At 42.7% G+C, this 22,837-nt stretch overlaps 1 protein-coding gene across 4 annotated transcripts in view; it reads left to right on the top strand.

Annotated features, from left to right (window-relative positions):
- LOC126248628 (plasma membrane calcium-transporting ATPase 2) overlaps positions 1-22,837 on the top strand; it is a 401,953-nt gene that overhangs the window by 218,995 nt on the left and 160,121 nt on the right. For all 4 annotated transcript variants that reach the window (XM_049949802.1, XM_049949801.1, XM_049949800.1 and 1 more), the window contains exon 4: positions 19,387-19,497. The gene's annotated coding sequence lies outside the window, so the exon portion shown is untranslated. The remainder of the gene's footprint in view (positions 1-19,386; positions 19,498-22,837) is intronic.

Raw genomic sequence — 22,837 nt, 5'->3', positions numbered from 1 at the left:
TCACGTTACCTGCATGAACGACAAAACTGCCTTGCATGAGATAGATGATTTTGTTACCAATATCGTTGCCCCAAAAACAGGCCTGTCTTAGAAGACAGTAGCGGCCCCTTTCCGGGAAATTCGATGTTGGTGCTGCTTCCTCGCTTCAGCTCTGTGCTTTCGTCGGGTATGTCTCCTGTGACAGAACTACCCCAGTTTCAAAGCACTAGAAACTCTACTACATCTTGCTTTGTTAAAGTGTAATTCCTGCAATGCGTAGGAACGATGCCTTTCTCCGTCGTGGCCATGGGTGTGTGTATTTGCAGTGCCATTTCTGAACTGTTTGGTAGTTTATCCGCCATAGATGGATGTCCGTCAGACTAAACCTTCGTCGTTGGGAAAGGCTCTATTGCGTAATTAGTGTTGGTAAGAATATGTCCTTCCCTTGTTGCATTATTCGGAAACGGTGTCGTGATTATTTTAGAAGTACTATTCCTCGTCTGTTTGCGTTCACAGAATTCTAGCACCGCACGTCCCAGTAATCCGCAGAGTACGAGTGATTAATTTCACGTATTACTGCTTCACGTATAGTAACAGTGTACTCTCAACTCTGCAATTGGTGGCATATCGCCAATAGTAGCGAGATACTGTAGCATGTGCGGTGTTAATCACGCCGGCTGGTACTTAACACTTCGACAGTTACTGATTATGATCTAGAAAGTAGCTCCCGTTGGATTGTCTGTCACCTTATAGGTGGAGAAAGGTAACTATGGAGAGTAAAAGTTCACAGTCTACACTATTACAGATAAAACTGAGACAGGAATGTAGCGCAGCCAGTACTTCCTACGAACTCTTTTAAACGTGAGACACGAACAGAGTGGGTCCAGTTTACCCTGCTACACAGCTGTTTCCAGTTTTTCTCCCTGATCGTTTTATGTTTTACGCTCTCATATTACTAACATACACATTTATATAAGAAGAGTCCTTATTGCATTGTTTCACTGACGGAGGATACCACTTGCACTACCGCCGCTCTTCCAATTCCTGACTATTGTTGCAAGTCTCAAACCTCAAAAAAGTTTGATTAATGAAAGATTCAGAGACTGAAAGAGTAGATGCGTCGTTCAATTGTGTGGTCAGCGCTTGAGCGTAACAAGTTAAAACTGCAGTGTGAGATGCTACAACAAATCCGTTACGCATCGCGGTGAGCCTCACTGTCGAAATTCCGAGAGTTCATCTTCTGTTAAATCAAGAAACATACTTCTTGCTACATAAATCTCTCGTAATGACTCGGACGTTAAAATTAATGTGTGGGATTGTGCAGAGGAGTACCCACAATATTGAAATACGATATATACGATATTGCAGTGCCTGTGTTCTGATTACGATGCAAATTTCTTTTAGAAATGCAATGTCGAAAGGAACAGGCACTGCGCGACTACAGCCTTAATGAAATACATTAAATGAATTCGCAATAGCGAATAAGGACAACCATCAGCTGTAGAATGGAATGAAGACAGTAAAAATCTGTGTCGGACCAGGACTCGAACCCAGATTTCCCGCTTATCGCGAGCGGTCGCCTTGCATTTCATTGTCATTCTGCAGCTAATGGTTGTCCTTACTAGCAATTGCGAATTAATTTAATGTATTGAAATCCATTTGCCATCCTCGAGTTAAATTAGAAAAGCGAAGTTACTGTAAATACGGTTCTCTGGCGAGACGTCGTCGGAAATCTTTGTGAAATTTACATTATATTTCGCCGGCGCAACTGACAGTCGCCAGGTGCGGCGAACATACTGCTGGGGCTGTGACCGATGTCTCCTTTCCACGCGTCTGAGAAGGAACTGCGCATGAGCGAACGCGCCGAACTCTGTGGCCAATAGTGTTCCGAGAGACAGCTACGCCACCTGTCGGACGAGGAACGAACAGCATCGACGCACGCGCACTCTCGGTCACACTGTGCAGTGCCGCCGGCGGGCGCAACGCCGTCTGTAGGGAGCCGGCTGCTGGTAAGTGTCCGCGCTGGCGTGCGCCCGGCCTCGTCCTTGTCATCCGAATATACAGGTCGCCACCGCAGCGTCATCCCTTGTACGTCGAACAGTTCTTTGTGGTCACTGGTATTTTAACATAGCCAGCGCTGGATTACATGCTGTGTCCCAGTTCGGCAGATTAGTCGAGCTGCGAATTTTTACTGCTTCTTTAACGACGCTGTCCCAGTATGAAGACGTCGACGTGAGAACTTTTTTTAAATTCCTTACTGTGTTATGTACTGAAACAGTGCTCGGCCACTGCAGATACCTCTTGCTGGCCCCGACGAGTGTGTTGTCGATGTTCGACGCATCTTTCCTCTAGGGTACGATAAGTTTGTCCAATGTATGATGTCCCGCATTTTTACGAATCTTATAGACACACAACCACCTTCAATCAAGATCATCTCTCACTGAGCCTAAGAGAGCTCTGAATTTCGTTGGCGGACGAAAGACGCATTTCTGTTTCTCCAATAATCTTCCTGTTTTTCGAAGAAATACTACCGGCGTCTGGCAGTACGACCATTCCTCTTCGGTCTTCACAATTATTAACTGAACTTCTCTATTCACATGACCTAAAGTTTTCAACTATCTGAGAATAATTAAGAGCTCCAAAGAGGAACTATCTTACAATGTTCGTAATTATTCTTCACAGATTGAATTAAATGTTAGTATACTTACATTAAAATTCAACATCATGAACATCACTGAAATATGCCTAGTGGTCACTTAAAAAGACGAATTTATTCCTTGTTAGTGGAATTTAATAATATGCATAACATTCACCATCGAACATGAAACAGGCAAGAGCAAAAACTTAGTAAATAAAAACTGTCTGATGATAAAGCTACCCATAAATTTGAAATATTTTGTAAACAAATCACAAATGACTGTATAGGCCAGCCGGCCGGTGTGGCCGTGCGGTTCTACGCGCTTCAGTCTGGAACCACGTGACCGCTACGGTCGCAGGTTCGAATCCTGCCTCGGGCATGGATGTGTGTGATGTCCTTAGGTTAGTTAGGTTCAAGTAGTTCTAAGTCCAGGGGACTGATGACCTCAGAAGTCCCATAGTGCTCAGAGCCATTTGAACAATTTATATAGGCCAGTAATACATAACTCATCATGTGACCCACTAGTACATAAAACAGCGTATTTTCACGCTATGATAGATCGTGTGAGTACAGTTCCACTTACTAAAGAAAATATGGAGACAAAATGTGATATAGTTAAAATTGTAGCCACAAGTAGTGGCTACAATCCTAATATAGTCGATAAAATATTCATGAAGAAAACTGTGGCCAAATGTGCTAACGAAAATGAGGAAATATTAGCGAAAGTAGAAAGGAAGAAGAAAGAAAAATTCGTTCGCTGCCGTGTATGGGAAACATAAACTAGGAATGAAGATTATATACACAACAGACAAAGCTCAAATGCAGCGACAGTGACATGTTGTACATCGAACAAACACGACATTAATTTATTAAAAGACAAAAATAAGATTTAAACAAAAGCGAAAAATCTCCATTCAGTATGCATTTTAGAGAAATTCTACACTCTACTGTAAACATTAGCCCTAATCATATGTTAAAATGTGTCTGAATTCCTATGTGACCAAACTGCTGAGGCCATCGGTCCCTAAACGTACACACTACTTAAACTTCCTTATGCTAAGAGCAACACACGCACGCCCGAGGGAGGACGCGAACCTCCGGCGGGAGGGGCCGCGCAATCCGTGCAAATGCCGCCTCAAACCGCGCGGTCACTCCGCGCACTTAGCCCTAATCTTTCCCTCTTTCATAGAGCCGAAAAATAAAGTTACATGAGCATCATCGAGGAAATAGTGATATATACACGTCTGCTAAAAAATCCAAATAACATCTTAAATGAACAAAGAAATTCGAATTATAAAATATATATTGGGGACTTCGACAAAATTCTTACCGGTTACAGGTAATTCATAACAAAGAAGACAGTCCTACATTTTACATACGATTTTCCTCGATTTTTGTCTTAGATATGAATTAAAAGATTATATTTGGAAAAAATAAGAGCCTATAAGGCAAGTAAAAACTACATACAGTGAAAGTGTGTGTGTGTGTGTGTGTGTGTGTGTGTGTGTGTGTGTGTGTGTGTGTGTGTGTGTGTGTGTGTGTTTTTTTTCACTGTATCTAGGTACCACTTCGGAAAGCCATCGGTTAGAACGGGTAGCAGTAAATAAAATGTGATTTTTTTATTGCAATATTATGTACTGTGTTTAATACAATTTGTCTAGGCTGTAGAACATCAGGCACAAGAAATATAGAATTAGAGCCGTTTCCTACAAACAAAAGCTTTTGCCGATAATTTAACTGAATATATGATACTGTATATATACAGCAAGAAGTATTTCCGTTGATCTTAACGTTATGTACTATACAGCGCTAATATTCGTATCCATAGCTTCGGGAATTCAAAAGTTGTTAGAACCTTCTTCCAAATCACTGGAAATGTAACCTACACCTACAGTCAGCAAGTGAGCTTGAACGATTGTGTGTGTGAGCTCGAACTGATCTGACTTTCACGTGATAGTTGTTTCGGGAGATGTACGTGGGAGTTACTGCACTCTCCTTGAACCTTATGCTCTCACAGCTTTCAACAGAAGCCATCTTTGTGTAGCGAAACACCTGTCTTGTGGCGACTGCAGTTGGAATTTAATGAACATTGTGACGCCATCATCACCACAGTCTGCTTGGGCCTTTGTCCCACTTCAACGCGGGGTCGGCCCTGTTACTATGAATTTGGCAAATGTTAATATCAGAGGGTGGCCAGATGCTCTTCCTGTCGCCACCCCATACTGTATCCCAGCTGTCTGCCTCTAGTGTAAGGCACGAAATAGTGCGAACGTTTTCAATTGTCTGCAAGTCGTGTAACTGAGGCGGGACATTTACCTTGTGGGATGTGGAAAACCGCCTAAAAATCACATCCACGATGGCCGGCACACCGGCCTTCATCGTTAATCCGCCGGGCGGATTCGATCTGGGGCCGGAGCGCCTACCAGAGTCCAGAAAGCAGCACATAGGCGCTCTCGGCTAACCTGGCGGGTAACACCGTGATGCTATCACACTACCTAAATGAACCCCAGACAAAACTCATCACTTTTCTTTGCGTCTTATTTTCTCTATTAATGTTCCCTTTTGGGGTCCCATATTGACAAGCAGTTATCTCTAAACGATCGAGTAGGTTCTTTAAGCCCTCTCTTTCGTAGGTGAATAACTTCAGTATTATTAGACTCAGTGGAGTATCTGCTTTTACTACTACTACTACTACTACTACTACTACTACCACATCCACTATCTAGTTCCGTTCAGTTACTGTTAAGGTTCCCAGTGCTTGATCACAATAACTGTAATCGAATAGTAAACGGTCTTTTCCCGTATATGTAAGCAATACGCTGCAGCATTTATCGAAGTTCAGTATCAATTGCCAAACACTGCACCAAGTGTAAATCCTCTCAAGTCTTCGTTGTCATTTTCCGATATGCAGACTCAGATATTGGTACCATGAATGGTAATGGCCTCATAGCACTCCCTTGGGTTACTCTCGAAGCAGCAATTACCAGTAACCCTTTTTGAACAACATGTTGAGCTCTGTGCACGGCGAAGTCAAGACTTAAGTCACAAGTATGATCGGATATTCCGTAATTTCGAATTTTGTTCACTAGGCGCCTGTGCAGGACGGTGTCGAATACCTTCCGGAAGTAAAGGCACACGGCTTCAACTTGGGTGCCGTTATTTACTGACCATTGTATCTTGTGGACTGCACGAGCTGTTTAACAGGCTCGTTGCCCACAGAATCCATGTTGTTTGCTGAAGAGATACTTTTCCATTTGCAAAACTATCATCACACACGAGCATCAAACGTGTTCGACAATTTTACAGCAGATGCAAGTCAGCGATATGGGTCAATAATTCTGTGAATCTGTTTAACGATCTTTGTTGAAAACTTAGGGTTACTTTGAATGCTTAGTGGCACCAGCGATGGGTGGGTAGTATCATTGATATTACTAAGGCTCTTAGCTTCACCAAAAGTGATTAGAAGCTGTCAACGAAAAGTCAGTATTTTGGGTTTACATAAAATGTCCTGCGTGCTAGGGATTTCTGTGAGGCCGTAACTGAAGCAGCTGGAAAACCAGTACTCGTTCATATTTCATTCGGCTTCGTACGTAGTTACAGATGGGACGGAACAGTATTGAACTGTAAGGTATTGTTAGATCTTAGGCTAGTTCGTCAGTGCATAAATCTGACCATCTTAAGTTGACGTCACGTAAAGATGAAATGGGGAGCACAGAGACAGATCTATTAGGAAGAACTTCTAGTATTCACACACAATATTTACATTCCTCGAAGTCCTAATAAGAGAGTATTTCTCGCTGTGCTTTTAAAACCCGTGGCACAAAGCATCTCCTAAAAGCGTCCAGTTCAAAGCGGCCGGCAGCGCAGCTGTTCGTATGCCGTGTTCTAGTTTGCTTGTGCTCGAGCGCAGCAGCCTGGCGCAGCTGTCGTTCCTCATTTCTCGCCACATTGCCATAAATACTGCACGTGCAACGGCTGCCTTCATATTGGTGTTTAACATCATTAGAAGCAAGGAAATAGGGGGCGTGTTGTTAGAACACAGAATATTATCGACAAATATACTTCGGAAGACACGGTAAACTGAAGTGAATGACAACTTTAAAATTCTTGTGTTGCTGAGAGACCAAACCTTAAAAGCAACTAATATCTATAAACGACTACTGCAAACGAAATACTTCAGAATTCTGACACTGGAGACTTCCACAAAACCCAGTAATACCTTACTTTCGTTGCAGAGGAAATGTCACGAATGGTGCGTGTTCATGATTTAGGGGCGCTCAACGTTGAGGTTATCTGCGCCTGTGTTAAGAACAGTTTTTGAGCCTATTACATACGATGAAAGAATATAACGAATTTGATACTTTTTTCAAAACGTTAGTAAAAGTTAACCAGTGCATTGGTAGCAATTCTAATTGTACGCTTTAATACTGTAGTTGAGAGGAAAGTAAGTTCAAGCTGCAGTCACTAGCGTTTCGTTATATTTTTTATTTTTTTTCGTGAAAAAGCTGGAGGTAACGTTAGTGACTTTCGTACTCCATGACCTTAGAGAATGATTTGGCTTCAATATTTTTTTTGTAAAATATATAAACCCCACGTGCCAGTAATGCATTTAGAGACGGTTTGTTTTCCATAAATAATAATTCATTAAACGCCAACTATGTAGTTTGCTGGAAACAAATGACTATATTTCCTTGCATTAACAGTTCTGATTAACATTCCGACCATTATAGCAGACTAGACTGCGCTAGTAAAATATTGTCAATTGATTAAGTTACACTAACCTTCTGTATCTGCCACACTAAGCAGACCGCAGAAAGCAGGAAAGTGAACTTTACACAAAGTAAGATTAACGAAAACTAATAATACATGATATACTTCGAGAATGAAGCCACTGACAAAGTTTTCGTTTGACCAGTTATTGATTATTAAATTTAGCAAGCCGAAACCAGCAATAAAACTGAAAGTGCAAAGATCGTCAGTAATTGTAATATGTGCAAAAAAAATCAGTTGACCTTAACGCAAAACAACTCCCTCTTACTTCTCGTTCCCTCTCTGATTTTGCAGTTACCGCTACCTACCTACTGTCTTACTTCGCTTAGTACGAAAGTGTCATACGCCGCGACAACACGCTTGCACTCTCGGAAAATCCAACTACATCCACAACAGCCATAGGGTAAATGTGATTGTTAGTGTTCATCATTTAAATAACTGAATGTTCGGCATTAGCACAACACATCCGTCATGGGAAAATAAGTATGCGTGACTAGGGTAATACCACTAGCACTTCCTGTGGTTAAATACTGTCTAATGGCTTCGTATAATAGTTCCACACTTTCCTTTTGTGCTCGGTGTTCTATTTCAGACGTCAAGGTGTCTGCCGATTGGTACTTGTCAGATGAACCAAAGACGTCCATTAGTGTACGTACCAAAACGCGGGAGGTTAGTTTGTCCATGGCTGGTTCGCATGTGACCATTCTAAGAAAAAATCTGAAAAGAATCGCAGCGTTTTAACAATTAAAAATAAAGAATTTTTCACAGATATTAGCTTGTATGCGAAAGCTTTTCTTGTTTGCTAGTTCGTCAGAACTGTTACTAAATCCCCCTCACAAATTCGTCTCTGTTCACTCGTTTATACTCCCAGGCGACAGATCTTAAAATTCATCAGCTGTCAGGATTTCGTATTTTCGGATATAACTTGCCTTTTTGTAGCGTTTGCGTACTCGAGGGCGACTTGGCTGTTTTCCTATTTCTGAACCTTGATAATATTTCTTACAATAAAATCCCCCACCCCACCTACTTGATGCTCCTTTCTATTGATTTCTATAATGCGCAAAGGCAGATTTTGATTGTTGATTGTCATGCTGCGTTAGTTCTGATAATGGGAGATTCCTAGATCGTTGTTTGCGGGTTGCAAGGGAAAGTGGCAGCTGTACGGCAGCAGCTGGAGGCCGTGCTCTGGGTGGCAGCGGCGCTTTAACACGCCTCGCTGGGCAGCCGTGCCGTCACCACGGAAGGGGATGGCGGGTCGTGTTTTTTGTCGCGCGTGTGGCTACAGTGGATTGGTAGCATCGCACAGCTGCCTTCGTGCGATAGGAAGCATTCTCAGCTGGTGATACGCAGCTGTGCCTGAGCCGGCACGAACTGCATTTTCTGCTGGGGTTGAAACTGATGTTCCGTAGGTCCAAAAGTGTCTCGTGTGCTAGACGGGGATCTCGTCAGAGACGTGGAGCTACTTGTGCCGGAAATTATTAGCCCACCCGAAGTAGAGAGGATATAAAATGTAGACTGGCAATGGCAAGGAAATCGTTTGTGACGAAGATATTTGTTAACATCGAGTATAGATTTAAGTGTCAGGAAATAGTTTCTGAAGGTATTTGTATGGAGTGTAGCCATGTATGGAAGTGAAACATGGACGATAACCAGTTTGGACAAGAAGAGAATAGAAGCTTATGAAATGTGGTGCTACAGAAGTATGCTGAAGGTAAGGTGGGTAGATCACGTAACTAATGAGGAGGTATTGAGTAGGATTGGGGAGAAGAGAAGTTTGTGGCACAACTTGAGTAGAAGAAGGGATCGGTTGGTAGGACATGTTTTGAGGCATCAAGGGATCACAAATTTAGCATTGGAGGGTAAAAATCGTAGAGGGAGACCAAGAGATCAATACACTAAGCAGATTCAGAAGGATGTAGGTTGCAGTAGGTACTGGGAGATGAAGCTTGCACAGGATAGAGTAGCATGGAGAGCTGCATCAAACCAGTCTCAGGACTAAAGACCACAACAACAACCCTCTGCCTATAATTGTGTACATTGAGACTTCCTGGCAGATTGAAGCTTTGTACCGGACCGAGACAACAGAAATATTTTTCCTCAAAGGAAACTTCATATAAACATTTGTGAATGTTCGGTGTTCCCACCATGCCCAAGGGCTGCCACCTGTTGGTCATAACTATATCAACAAATGAATGTAGGAGTCCTCAGCAGCTGCCAGGATACACAGACGTGATTAGTTATATTCCACTATATAATTGAATATTATTATTTTGCATAGTACTTATTGAATGACCTGATTATTTATTACAACAGCGAATATTTCAAAATTAGTTTAGTCTGTAAGAAGCTGCCAAGTGTACAAAATGTATTTTGAAAACGAGCACATACATGTGTATACATCTTGCATCTGAAATCATTAAAGAATCACCTAAAAGTATTAAAGGACAAAGAAAAAAAATTTCCTCCTCCAGAAAAAAATTCAGGCCTGAAAGGATTAAATACAGGGCTATTACAAATGATTAAAGCGATTTCATAAATTCACTGTAGCTCCATTCATTGACATATGGTCACGACACACTACAGATACGTAGAAAAACTCAGTTTTGTTCGGCTGAAGCCGCACTTCAGGTTTCTGCCGCCAGAGCGCTCGAGAGCGCAGTGAGACAAAATGGCGACAGGAGCCGAGAAAGCGTATGTCGTGCTTGAAATGCACTCACATCAGTCATAACAGTGCAACGACACTTCAGGACGAAGTTCAACAAAGATCCACCAACTGCTAACTCCATTCGGCGATGGTATGCGCAGTTTAAAGCTTCTGGATGCCTCTGTAAGGGGAAATGAACGGGTCGGCCTGCAGTGAGCGAAGAAACGGTTGAACGCGTGCGGGCAAGTTTCACGTGTAGTCCGCGGAAGTCGACGAATAAAGCAAGCAGGGAGCTAAACGTACCACAGCCGACGGTTTGGAAAATCTTACGGAAAAGGCTAAAGCAGAAGCCTTACCGTTTACAGTTGCTACAAGCCCTGACACCCGATGACAAAGTCAAACGCTTTGAATTTTCGGCGCGGTTGCAACAGCTCGTGGAAGAGGATGCGTTCAGTGCGAAACTTGTTTTCAGTGATGAAGCAACATTTTTTTCTTAATGGTGAAGTGAACAGACACAATGTGCGAATCTGGGCGGTAGCGAATCCTCACGCATTCGTGCAGCAAATTCGCAATTCACCAAAAGTTAACGTATTTTGTGCAATCTCACGGTTTAAAGTTTATGGCCCCTTTTTCTTCTGCGAAAAAAACGTTACAGGACACGTGTATCTGGACATGCTGGAAAATTGGCTCATGCCACAACTGGAGACCGACAGCGCCGACTTCATCTTTCAACAGGATGGTGCTCCACCGCACTTCCATCATGATGTTCGGCATTTCTTAAACGGGAGATTGGAAAACCGATGGATCGGTCGTGGTGGAGATAATGATCAGCCATTCATGCCATGGCCTCCACGCCCTCCCGATTTCTTTCTGTGGGGTTATGTGGAAGATTCAGTGTTTAAACCTCCTCTACCAAGAAACGTGCTAGAACTGCGAGCTCGCATCAACGATGCTTTCGAACTCATTGATGGGGACATGCTGCGCTGAGTGTGGGAGGAACTTATCGGCTTGATGTTTGCCGAATCACTAAAGGGGCACATATCGAACATTTGTGAATGCCTAAAAAAACTTTGAGTTTTTGTAGGTGTGTGCAAAGCATTGTAAAAATATCTCAAATAATAAAGTTATTGTAGAGCTGTGAAATCGCTTCAATCATTTGTAATAACCCTGTACATTGGTCGCTCATTTCAGTTACAGTCGCCGGATTCTAAGGTCATCCTCGATTCCTCGTGGCAGTTTACTGAAGTTGTGAGGACGGATTATCTGGATTTGATCTGCAGGCGAGAGAGTAAATAGCAGAGACAGTAAAGTGAAGGATATAGGACGAGTCTCATTTGTTAAGGACGGTAACTATAAGTAACACTTGAAGAGAAACGAGCCAGAGGCTGTAAAATGTAAACCTCTGAAAGGATCGTAATTGAGTCGGCTTCGAAATGGTGATACAATATCCCGTCTCCGTCTCCAGCGACCACTCGTCACAAGAACTCATTCCCTTCCTTGGCACAGCGCTGCAGATTTTCGGCAGAGTCCCATTCGACATCATTGCTGTGCTGACTGAAGACTGAGACACCCACTGGCCACACACTTCATAAAATTTGTCTGCCGTAATAGTGTAGTGAACACATCAGGTGCCCCATCGGACCTCCGTGGCAATGGCTGCTACCGCAACACGCCTGTCGTCAATGAGGGCATCTACCTGCTGGGGAATGACATCGGTAATTCATTGTGGCGTTCCAGACCGTGCATCATCGGACAAAGACATCCGTCTTTTCCTGAAACACTTGTGCCACGTCTTCACGCTTACAACGGACATTTGTACCATTCTTCGATTAATTTCCCTTCACCGCACTTCTTCCACACGGGAAACGCACTACATCCATTTGCTCATCTTTTGAAGCCTCCATTTCACTGTTTCCAGCACGACTGACAGAGGGGAAGGCTTCGTAAACGTCACACACATTCGGCTCGTATTTGGTAGCTCGGTGTGTGCTACCTAAAATGAATCGGTGCAAGATATTTTGGCTCAACACCCCTCCGTATTTGAGAGAAACATCCCTAAATTTCATGACGCGCAATCGACTCAAAATTGACGATCAGTATATGAGCCTTTTTCATCATCATATGTTGGGTCTGCAAACGCATATTCTCCTAGAAATCGAGGAAAGACATTAAGACAGCCAATTACGTACCCATAAGGTGCACGTTCAAGCTCGAAAGCTCCGCTGGGTTAGTGACCAAGGCATTTGGCTAGGGAGCGGAGAACCCGTGATAGGTTCCCAAACGATTTCTGCAGTGTCTTTATTTCTACTTTAATGCGTAAGGAATTTGGAGACGGGGCAGGGTAAACAAGATAAGTAAACAAAAAATAATAATAAAGGTAGGTAAATTTTATCAAACGACTTTGATTAGTAAAGAATTAAAATTTTAACTCTAGTTACACGAAAGAAATTGGGAGTAAGGCTGTTGCGAATATGTCGAGAGAGACCACAGCCAGCCAACCGGGTGATGCTTGTTTACAAACAGGCGCGGGACAGAATTTAATTTTGAGGGCTTTGTGGAAACAGAGCGGGAATTGCCCAACAGCGAGGACACAATAACGATTCACAGCATAATTCTTAATAAGTTGTCGGTACCGACTTTTTAGGCGATGGTACCGTATATCAAGCTTAACTCCCGGGAACCAGTTATTTTAAATGCAAAGAAAATCACTTTCCCGCCAAATCTTCAAAAGGAACAAGTGTTTCATACAGGGGACCTGCCAGATATGGACCGAATCAGTTGGCCATGTCTGAGACCTCCACCTTAAAGAGTGCAGTGGTCGGTCAACGCACGCGTGCTCACTCCGTCGTAGTGCGGGTATGTGCCCACGTCCCTCTAGTGCCGAGGTTTGGAGCTTCGAGCGTTCATTATACAGTCTCTGGCTCGTTTATTTTTTTTTGTGCAACTTATAAAACAGAAAGCTGCGTGAAACCAAAAATAAAAACCTCCAAACAGTAGCGAATATAGGTAATTGTCCGGACACATTATTCGGGCCTATTTACAGAAGAAAAATAGTGAGATTTGCTACACTTCAAAATAACTGATATAAGAGCAACCGTTTTCTTGCGAGAACAGAATTTTTTGTTTTGTTTGACTCCACAAATTTTTCACCGCTGTTGTGGCATCTTTAGTTTTTTTCTGTTATTGTTCCTAAAATATACACACACAAATTTTATGTGAGTTAGAAATATGTTACCAGATTTTGTTGGTCAGATTACATATGTTCTACCGATTTTACATTGTGTGCGCTCTGTGACTGCCAAGAGATATCACCCCCCAAATCTTTAATACAGCAAGTCAGACGCAATAGGAGGATGTTAGAACAACGTCTGAATTGAATTTTTGTTTTAGAATATAACCTCTAAACTGTATATTACGGTAAAATTGTGAGATACGCCAACTTTCTTTACGCTGACCGTTGCTGTAGTTAATATCTCCTGAGATGTGTGTGGTTATTATTTGCCTGCAAAATTTATTTAGAAACACATGAACATCGGTAATATTTTGTGATGTTTTAGTTTCGAAAACTATTTGTAGTTTGCTGTTCGTAGATGGTTTCGGATTTATAACAGAATTTCACGTTCTCCTGTAGCCCTTACTTCTAGAGTGTAGGCAATATGTAATGTGTTCGATACATTAGTCCTCTATATTCGTAAATTATCAGATAATGTTGAAATATACTGTCAGCCTGCTCTCATCGTACAAACGTAGCTTTTTAATCATACCACAACAGCCAGGAGACTGTAGAAACCCCGCTTTGCGCGCTTCCGATGACGAGGTGGTATCATCTGCATCCTTAAAGGTTTGGGCTAATGGAAAGTGGCAGCGCATACGCGCCGTCAGAGAATATTCGCACTCGGTGACATAGGTCGCCTGCCTCCTATTGCGGACACCCTTAGGTTCTCGACGCTGGCATGTAAAACGGCGTTGTTCCCTAGTAGTTGGTTTAGGTCTTCGTATGTGAAGACCTCCTTTGCTAACAAGTCGATGTCTTTTTTTCCACAAATTGGCAACTACGTCTGAGGCGCCAGTTGCTTCTTCAATAGGAACCCAGTCACACATGCTGACAATGAAACCTCCAGTTACCTCAGATAAATAAGAAGCATGGTTCGAAGAGAATTCCTTCCCTTTACCCATTTCCTTGACTTTCTATCGCTCTTCACGTAACTCATACGTAAGGCTAAAATAATAAATCGAGCTTACTGACAAGAGCAAAATACCAAATTTCCCTGCAACGAAGAGTAAATCCTCTGCTTCGTAATACCATGGATCGAGAAAATTTTCAGCATCCATGTACCTCTTTCTCGATTGCAGCTAGATTTCGTATTTACTTCTACGTTTCGCTGTGTGTTCCTTTTGTAATCTGCTGTTCAATTGCAGCATTGATCCCAAGTCAGTAAGTGTGTTCATTTTTTACCCCCAATTGGCATCTGTTGCTTTTCATCGATTCTGTTTTGTAAACATTGCGCACGATGTCGTCCACGGAGCTCTGTAGGATGATTTCCTGTCTCCATTCAAATAAAACCAATACGAAGAGTTTAGGTTAGTATAAAGATCACGTGGGCGATTCGAAGCAGAGAATGCATGCAACATACTTTTGAGATATCATGTCAAGTCGGAAGAAATGAAATTCTTTTTAGTTGTTTGCTGGTAAAGAAACATTCTTGCGTTTACAATTCCGACAAGGAAACTCTCAACAATAGCGGCAAGCAGTGCTACAGCGTTTGGAAAGCCGCCGAATATGCAGTACAAGGAAGTACAGTAGTGGAAATAGGCATATAGGCATAGGTATTTGCTGGAAAATTAACATTATCTATTGGAATATTTTTGCAAATTTATATGAAGTGGTATGAAATAAAATATACCGACAAGTGCAGTCAAATGGTTTTACGTTTGATGTCAATATGTAACAAGACAGTTGGCCAGGGTGGCCGAGCGGTTCTAGGCGCTTCAGTCTGGAACCACGCGACCGCTACGGTCGCAGGTTCGAATCCTGCCTCGGGTATGGATGTGTGATGTCCTTAGGTTAGTTCGGTTTAAGTAGTTCCAATGCTAGGAGACTAATAACTTCAGATGTTGAGTCCCTTAGTGCTCAGAGCCATTTGTAGTGCTCAGTCATTTGAACCATTTGAAGTACGGGTACTGATAACGCTACCTGTTCCTCGTCGCTCGCCTTTAATGGCAATGTTGTGTCTTCACTAGTAAAGTCTTTCTTTTGGACCTTTACCGTTCACGCAGATGTGTTCAGCTTTCACTTCAGAAGCGTTTCTTTTACCGGTCGAAGTGGCGCAATGACGAATCGTAAACTCGTTCGTGCGCGGGAAGATTGGAAATAAAGTATCATGAGTCACGTGTACGTAAGTCCCCTAAATAAATTTTAGTAGATTCCTGAATCGTTCCCTTAGTGCCGCCTCCGCTATTTCCTATCTGCCGTCATCGGCCGATTGAGTTTGTGCCCTCTCTCTATCTCGATACTGCAAGTACATTTAAATTTGATAGTTCTATACAGCTCGCAACCTCTCTTAGTTGTATTAAGGAGATAGTGAAATAAGCCGGTGTCTAGTAGTGATATAGGCATTTCAGAGTAAATGTAGTAAAATGGATAAGAAACCCAAACGCCTGGGAATCGCTCCTCACACGGTCCTGGGATTTTTTGTTACTTGCCGCTTCTTTCACACCTGGAAATTATTCGTTAATGCGAATAACGCCAAGTTGCACGTCGGTTTGGAATCAACGGTAAACCCCAGTTACACACCCAATTTCTAGGGCTAGTCAGTTTCAAAGTCGGAGGAAAGCGAGTGTACACCACGTCCAAAAGGGCCATGCCCACTGAAGCACTGCTATGTACCTCTGTTTCACTCTCGAATAGCGCGCGAGAAGAAACGAACACAGGATTATTTCCATGCGAGGTTCGATTCCTCCCTATGTACATGGGCGCCAACAAAATATTTTCGCATTCGGAAGAGAAAGTTGGTGATTGCAATTTTATGAAAATATGTCGACGCAACGAAAAACGCCCCTGTTCTAACGACAGCCATTCCAACTCGCGGGTTGTATCCGCGAGTCTCTCCTATTTCGGCGATCATGCAAGACGTCAATCGTATCTGGTAAGGATCCCATACTGCACAGCAGTACTCTAGCAGAGGACGGACAAGAGTAGTGTAGGCAGTCTCATCAGTGGATTTCTTGCATATTCTACGCGTTCTGCTAATTTTAGACTTACCCACAACATTCTTGTTCGTCTCAGTTTAAGTTGCTCGTAATTGTAATCCCTAGGAATTCAGTTGCACAGCTTTGATTGGTGTGATCTATCGTGTCGCCGAAATTTAACGGAATGCCTTTACTATTCTTGTGGTGGACCGCAATTGTCGCTTTTCACACCATTTGCGATAGCTCTCGCCTCATCGTTCCGCTGAACCGAACAGCTTTACTGTCTGTTAACACCGCATAACATTAAAGGAGAAAAAGTACGACCAGCATATTGTCTATACGCGTGAAGTCGAAAATCTTTCCGAACGTTATCAGCCTGTTTTAGGTCATGTGGGCGGCTATATTGCTGCTGATTTCTCTGTTTATCTGCTTTGTTCAATAAACTAACGAAAGAAACGATACTTAGTATGCACTGTACTAACACAAACGAGTTACAACTTATCATGATAACGTTACAGAAAGAATATTTTTTAATAAAACGAAGTATTTCATATTTTCAAGAGTTAGCACACGAATTAGCAGGATCATACGAACTTCAAACTTCAAAACCACCCTCTCTACATTCAGTCCTTAGTCACACTGAAGTAGCGTTACAGGACTACCACGGAGGTATGCAAACATAGCACAGCATAACAGTTAACAAATCATTCAGTGCCACAATTATGTCAATGCAATTGACAGAAGCAGAAAAAGCACACCGTAACAAGTGTGTAATTCAGCCAAGTTTTTCACCTACGAATCCAAAAGGGCACAGAATCAAGAGAGCGACAAATTTTATGGAGCGGAAATTGTCTTACGGTTTCTTCGCTGAAAGCCGATCTGCCTGCAAGTGGCTTTTGCAGCAGAGGTGAAAACACTCTCTAGTGTCACTAGAACCGAAAAATAACACTTTCTTCTGCGTGAAGGTCGAACATTTCACCGCTAAGTTCGCATACAACTGCGTCAAACAACACTCACTTGTTGTCCCAATGATGGCCAAGAAAGAGAATCCGCAACGTAAATGGCAAGACAAGCTGCAGTTTATACTGGAACGAGCTTCCTGGACTCAAACCATAAATTCGCTACCTTTGTCATATTTAATCTAAATGACAAGTGTCCAGTGAACTTACCAAGTTAATGTTTTGAGCCATACCAGGAAGTAAATCGGTGCTCACGTAGTTGCCCAAAGTATTCTACAATATTGCGAAGTCTTCATAAGACTAGTGACAGGTAGAATAGACTCATTACTGTCGGTACTTTTTGTTCCTTGTTGCGCATTCTTATCACAAGTATTTCTCCTTTCATGCATTCAGAATCTGGACTCGAACTTGCACTGCAATGATTCACTTGTTTAATTACCTTCGCAGCTTTTGAGTACTACTTTCCGGTCATTGCGAAAAAGTCCCTTGTACACTTTATTGAAATTATAGCTACTTACGTATAAGGTTTATAGTGTCTGGTGGTGATAAAAAAAGCGAATCGCTTCCAGTGAATATTTTTTTTAATTTAGTGTTTCCATAAGACAGAGAAGCAAAAATACCTACGGCAACAACAAAAGAGGACGAACCCTGAAATAATTTTCGCTGCTCTTTATTATGATAGAGTTGCTGTCAGCGCATCTGGATGTTTCTCGTAATTACGCTTTAGAGCCATAGCATAGCTACAAAAATGTGAATGAAGCTCATTGGCCTATATTAGGTATTTCTGCTTCCAGTCAATGCAATGGCAGCCGGCAACGCAGTTTGTTTGAAGGGCGAGCTTTCTCCATATCAGCCTGTCGTTAGTCTTCTGAAGAATGGCAAAATTGTAAAATACTTCTGGCATTTATGTGACCGTCGATTTACTTCCTCGTTTGGTTCCGAATATTACTCTGGTAAACTGCATTCGATATTTTCTTGTCATTTACATTATTAAATCTGAATTATTCTCATTTCATGACACAGAGAGGTAGGAAAATGGTGGTTTAGAGTCCAGGAAGCTCGTACCAACAAACTGGAGCTTGCTTCGTCATTTACGTGCGTGTCTCTGCTATCATTGGGACAAAGTGAGCCGTGTTTGACGGAGTTGTATGCTAGCTTAGCGGTAAAGTGTTCGCCCTTCAAGCAGAAGAATGCGTTATTTTTCGTTTCTAATGACAGTGGAGACAAGATTTTTACCTCTGCTTTAAAAAGCCACTAGTAGGCAGATTGGCTTTCAGTGAAGAAATCCTAGGACAACTTCTGCTCCATAAATTTTGTCGCTATCTTGGTTCTGTACCCTGTAGGTATATAGGTGCTACGTCTGCATACTTCCGTGGTGGTTCTGTAACGCTACTTCAGTGTGACCATAGACTGAATAGAGAGATCGCTTCGAAGTTGAAAGTTCGTGTTATCCTGCTAATTCGTGTGCTAACTCTTGACAGTATGAAATACTTAGTTTTAATACAAAAATACTCGTTTGTTAACGTTTTAATAAGTTGTAACTCGTTTGTATTAGTACAGTGAATTCTAAATGACGTTTTTTCGTTAATTTATTGAACACAGCAGATAAACATATGAGGTAAATAAATTAGTAGTAATAGTCACCCGCGTGACCTGAAACAGTCAGATAATGTTCGGAAAGATTTTAGATTTCACGTCTGTAGATAATATGCTGGTAGTGCCTGTCCTCGCATGTTACGCTGTGCTATCAGATAGCAAAGCTGTGCAGTTGAGCAGAACGATGAGGCGAGGGGTCTCCCAAATTCTGTCACTGACTGTACCTCAACCTATACTGAAAACGGAATAAAAAAAATTCAAAGGAATTTCTTTCCGGCACGTCCTCGCAGGTTACATATTTTGTGTGTGAATGTAACAAGTCCACATACTGGAGAACTGCTTCAATAAACAAGTTTTCAGATTCGTCTGTTCTTAAAACCGAACTAAAACTATGTAGTTGGGTAAACACTTTCACGTCGAACGAGACGTCTCTCAACTACTTTAAATCAGAAAACGTTGACAGTTTCTAAAACTTACTGCCCAATGATTGAGCAGACATTCAGTAACATTTATGTGCAGTGTAGTCAAAGTATGCACTAAATTTTTTGTTAATGCTGTGCAATTGTATGTTGATCTGGAAAAATTTATGTATTATCGTATTTGTGTTTCAGGAAAACGATGATGCGTTCTTGAAAATAAATCCGTATGGCTTAAAAGGAGCTGCTGTTTTCAAGAGAGCTGTGTTCCACAGATTTTGAATTAACCCGAAGGATTGTGCTCAGGTATGAGAACAAATTGTAATTCATTTATGAAGCTCATTTTACGTTTGCACATAAAGAACTGATTAATAAAGAACACAATATAAGCAATAAAAACTGCAAATTCATAGGAAATGTCCTGGAGAAAATTAGAAGTAAGGGTGAAATCGTTACATACACTCCTGGAAATGGAAAAAAGAACACATTGACACCGGTGTGTCAGACCCACCATACTTGCTCCGGACACTGCGAGAGGGCTGTACAAGCAATGATCACACGCACGGCACAGCGGACACACCAGGAACCGCGGTGTTGGCCGTCGAATGGCGCTAGCTGCGCAGCATTTGTGCACCGCCGCCGTCAGTGTCAGCCAGTTTGCCTTGGCATACGGAGCTCCATCGCAGTCTTTAACACTGGTAGCATGCCGCGACAGCGTGGACGTGAACCGTATGTGCAGTTGACGGACTTTGAGCGAGGGCGTATAGTGGGCATGCGGGAGGCCGGGTGGACGTACCGCCGAATTGCTCAACACGTGGGGCGTGAGGTCTCCACAGTACATCGATGTTGTCGCCAGTGGTCGGCGGAAGGTGCACGTGCCCGTCGGCCTGGGACCGGACCGCAGCGACGCACGGATCCACGCCAAGACCGTAGGATCCTACGCAGTGCCGTAGGGGACCGCACCGCCACTTCCCAGCAAATTAGGGACACTGTTTGTTGCTCCTGGGGTATCGGCGAGGACCATTCGCAACCGTCTCCATGAAGCTGGGCTACGGTCCCGCACACCGTTAGGCCGTCTTCCGCTCACGCCCCAACATCGTGCAGCCCGCCTCCAGTGGTGTCGCGACAGGCGTGAATGGAGGGACAAATGGAGACGTGTCGTCTTCAGCGATGAGAGTCGCTTCTGCCTTGGTGCCAATGATGGTCGTATGCGTGTTTGGCGCCGTGCAGGTGAGCGCCACAATCAGGACTGCATACGACCGAGGCACACAGGGCCAACACCCGGCATCATGGTGTGGGGAGCGATCTCCTACACCGGCCGTACACCACTGGTGATCGTCAAGGGGACACTGAATAGTGCACGGTACATCCAAACCGTCATCGAACCCATCGTTCTACCATTCCTAGACCGGCAAGGGAACTTGCTGTTCCAACAGGACAATGCACGTCCGAATGTATCCCGTGCCACCCAACGTGCTCTAGAAGGTGTAACTACCCTGGCCAGCAAGATCTCCGGATCTGTCCCCCATTGAGCATGTTTGGGACTGGATGAAGCGTCGTCTCACGCGGTCTGCCCGTCCAGCACGAACGCTGGTCCAACTGAGGCGCCAGGTGGAAATGGCATGGCAAGCCGTTCCACAGGACTACATCCAGCATCTCTACGATCGTCTCCATGGGAGAATAGCAGCCTGCATTGCTGCGAAAGGTGGATATACACTGTACTAGTGCCGACATTGTGCATGCTCTGTTGCCTGTGTCTATGTGCCTGTGGTTCTGTCAGTGTGATCATGTGATGTATCTGACCCCAGGAATGTGTCAATAAAGTTTCCCCTTCCTGGGACAATGAATTCACGGTGTTCTTATTTCAATTTCCAGGAGTGTAGTTCTGTTCTTGAATAGTTACATGCCATTATTGAGTTTGCATCTTTAACCTTTTGGGTAATATGAAAGAAAACATGATTTAAAACTTTTCTCGTGCTCAGGCTGTTCCATCGCAGTAAACAACGAATATAAAATTATCAAAAAGTAAATTCGTTTTAAAGAGGTGGAAGGTAGGAAGGGATAACATCAGCAAAGAAGTTCACTCAAGAGAGAAGTGAATATACATGTAGTAAAACTAACTAATTGCCTATATAATAAGTTAACGAGAACAATAAAATGAGTCATAAAAGGGAAAAGTATTGCAGTATAGCTTGAAGAGTGTTACATGTAGCAGGTGATCGAAAAACAGAGTAAAAATATTGACAGTTGTTACAGGAAGCAAGCTAAATAAAATGTCCAGGTATGAAGAGCTTTCTCATTGTAGGGAAAATCTAAATAGAATATAAGGGGTGTATAGACAACCACAATGAAAAAAATACAGGAAAAATGGAGGAATAGAATGGAAGTCAGTGTGGGAACAAATTGAAAAATGAGGCTTACGTGAAGTTTCGAAGAGGGATCATCGAAGTTAGAGTATATATAGTGCCGAAGAATCGATCGAAAATTTCGTATTCTTCACCATCTGGATTTGTGTATTCATTACTCCAGACATCTCTGTTTCCTGATACTTCTAGGTACTTCATACGGTTCAGCTTCTAATGACTAATCGTCATTCGTATAATGTAACATGCGTAAAAATACGAAAACACTCGGGATATTTGGACTGTAGTTGTCCAAAAGAAGTAATAAATCTACAGAGCTATAAATCATATCCCCCATGGTCACGCCTCCAAGAGCCCAGATAACTTCAACATATGGTGCCGTCGAATCCACTGCGCTTTGAATGTGTTAGTGATAAGTAGCATAACACAGCATCGTTCAAAAATGTGTGTGAAATCTTATGGGACTTACTACTAAGGTCATCAGTCCCTAAGCTTACAACTACTTAATCTAAATTATCCTAAGGACAAACACACCCATTCCCGAGGGAGGACTCGAACCTCCGCCGGGATCAGCCGCACAGTCCATGACTGTAGCGCCATAGACCGCTCGGCCAATCCCGCGCTAACGCAGCATCGTTTTAGGGTTTTAGATAGGTTGTATTGGCTGTTGGAAGAGTACCACAAGCGAGTCGCCCACCAGTGAAATTAATGTTCAATAGACAGAGCAGAGAAAGTGAGGGTCGTGCAAAATAATAGAACTGTACTTCTTAAGAAGAAACACTCCAATAAGTTGTTACGTGTAAATAAAACGTTCATTCGAAGAAATATTTCTGGGGTTAAGAACATATTAAAATTCTAAATGGTATTCTGGTATAATATCTATGCAGCTGTGCACCTAGTAAGCAGTTCTTTTTTCGTATATGAAGCTCATTCTTTTCATATTAAGATACATATATCTCCCTGCCTCAGCCTGAAGATGCTGTTAGGCCGAAACTAAGTGACTGAAGTGTTCTCATTGCTCTATTTCTACGGAGTCGCAGAGTTCTTAGGCTGTCGTGAATGAAATGATCAATGTTGTTTACAACGTGTGGAGCGCAACCCCTATTAGAATACGGCTCCGAGAATGCATTAAGAGTAACACTACACATTCTAACTGTAAAACTTCTTCGATACGGATTTAGTGGTAGCTGTCCAGAAGAACCTTCATTAGGAGTAGCCAATATTGACCATTATACCAACTAGCGATGAAGGCTTACGTTCCATATTGCAATGGATGGAGCACT

Source organism: Schistocerca nitens, chromosome 3 (assembly GCF_023898315.1).
Source record: "Schistocerca nitens isolate TAMUIC-IGC-003100 chromosome 3, iqSchNite1.1, whole genome shotgun sequence".
In the NCBI taxonomy this organism is placed as follows: domain Eukaryota; kingdom Metazoa; phylum Arthropoda; class Insecta; order Orthoptera; family Acrididae; genus Schistocerca; species Schistocerca nitens.
The sequence above is the reverse complement of the archived record's forward strand: the minus strand, read 5'-3'. Positions and strand labels throughout refer to the sequence as shown.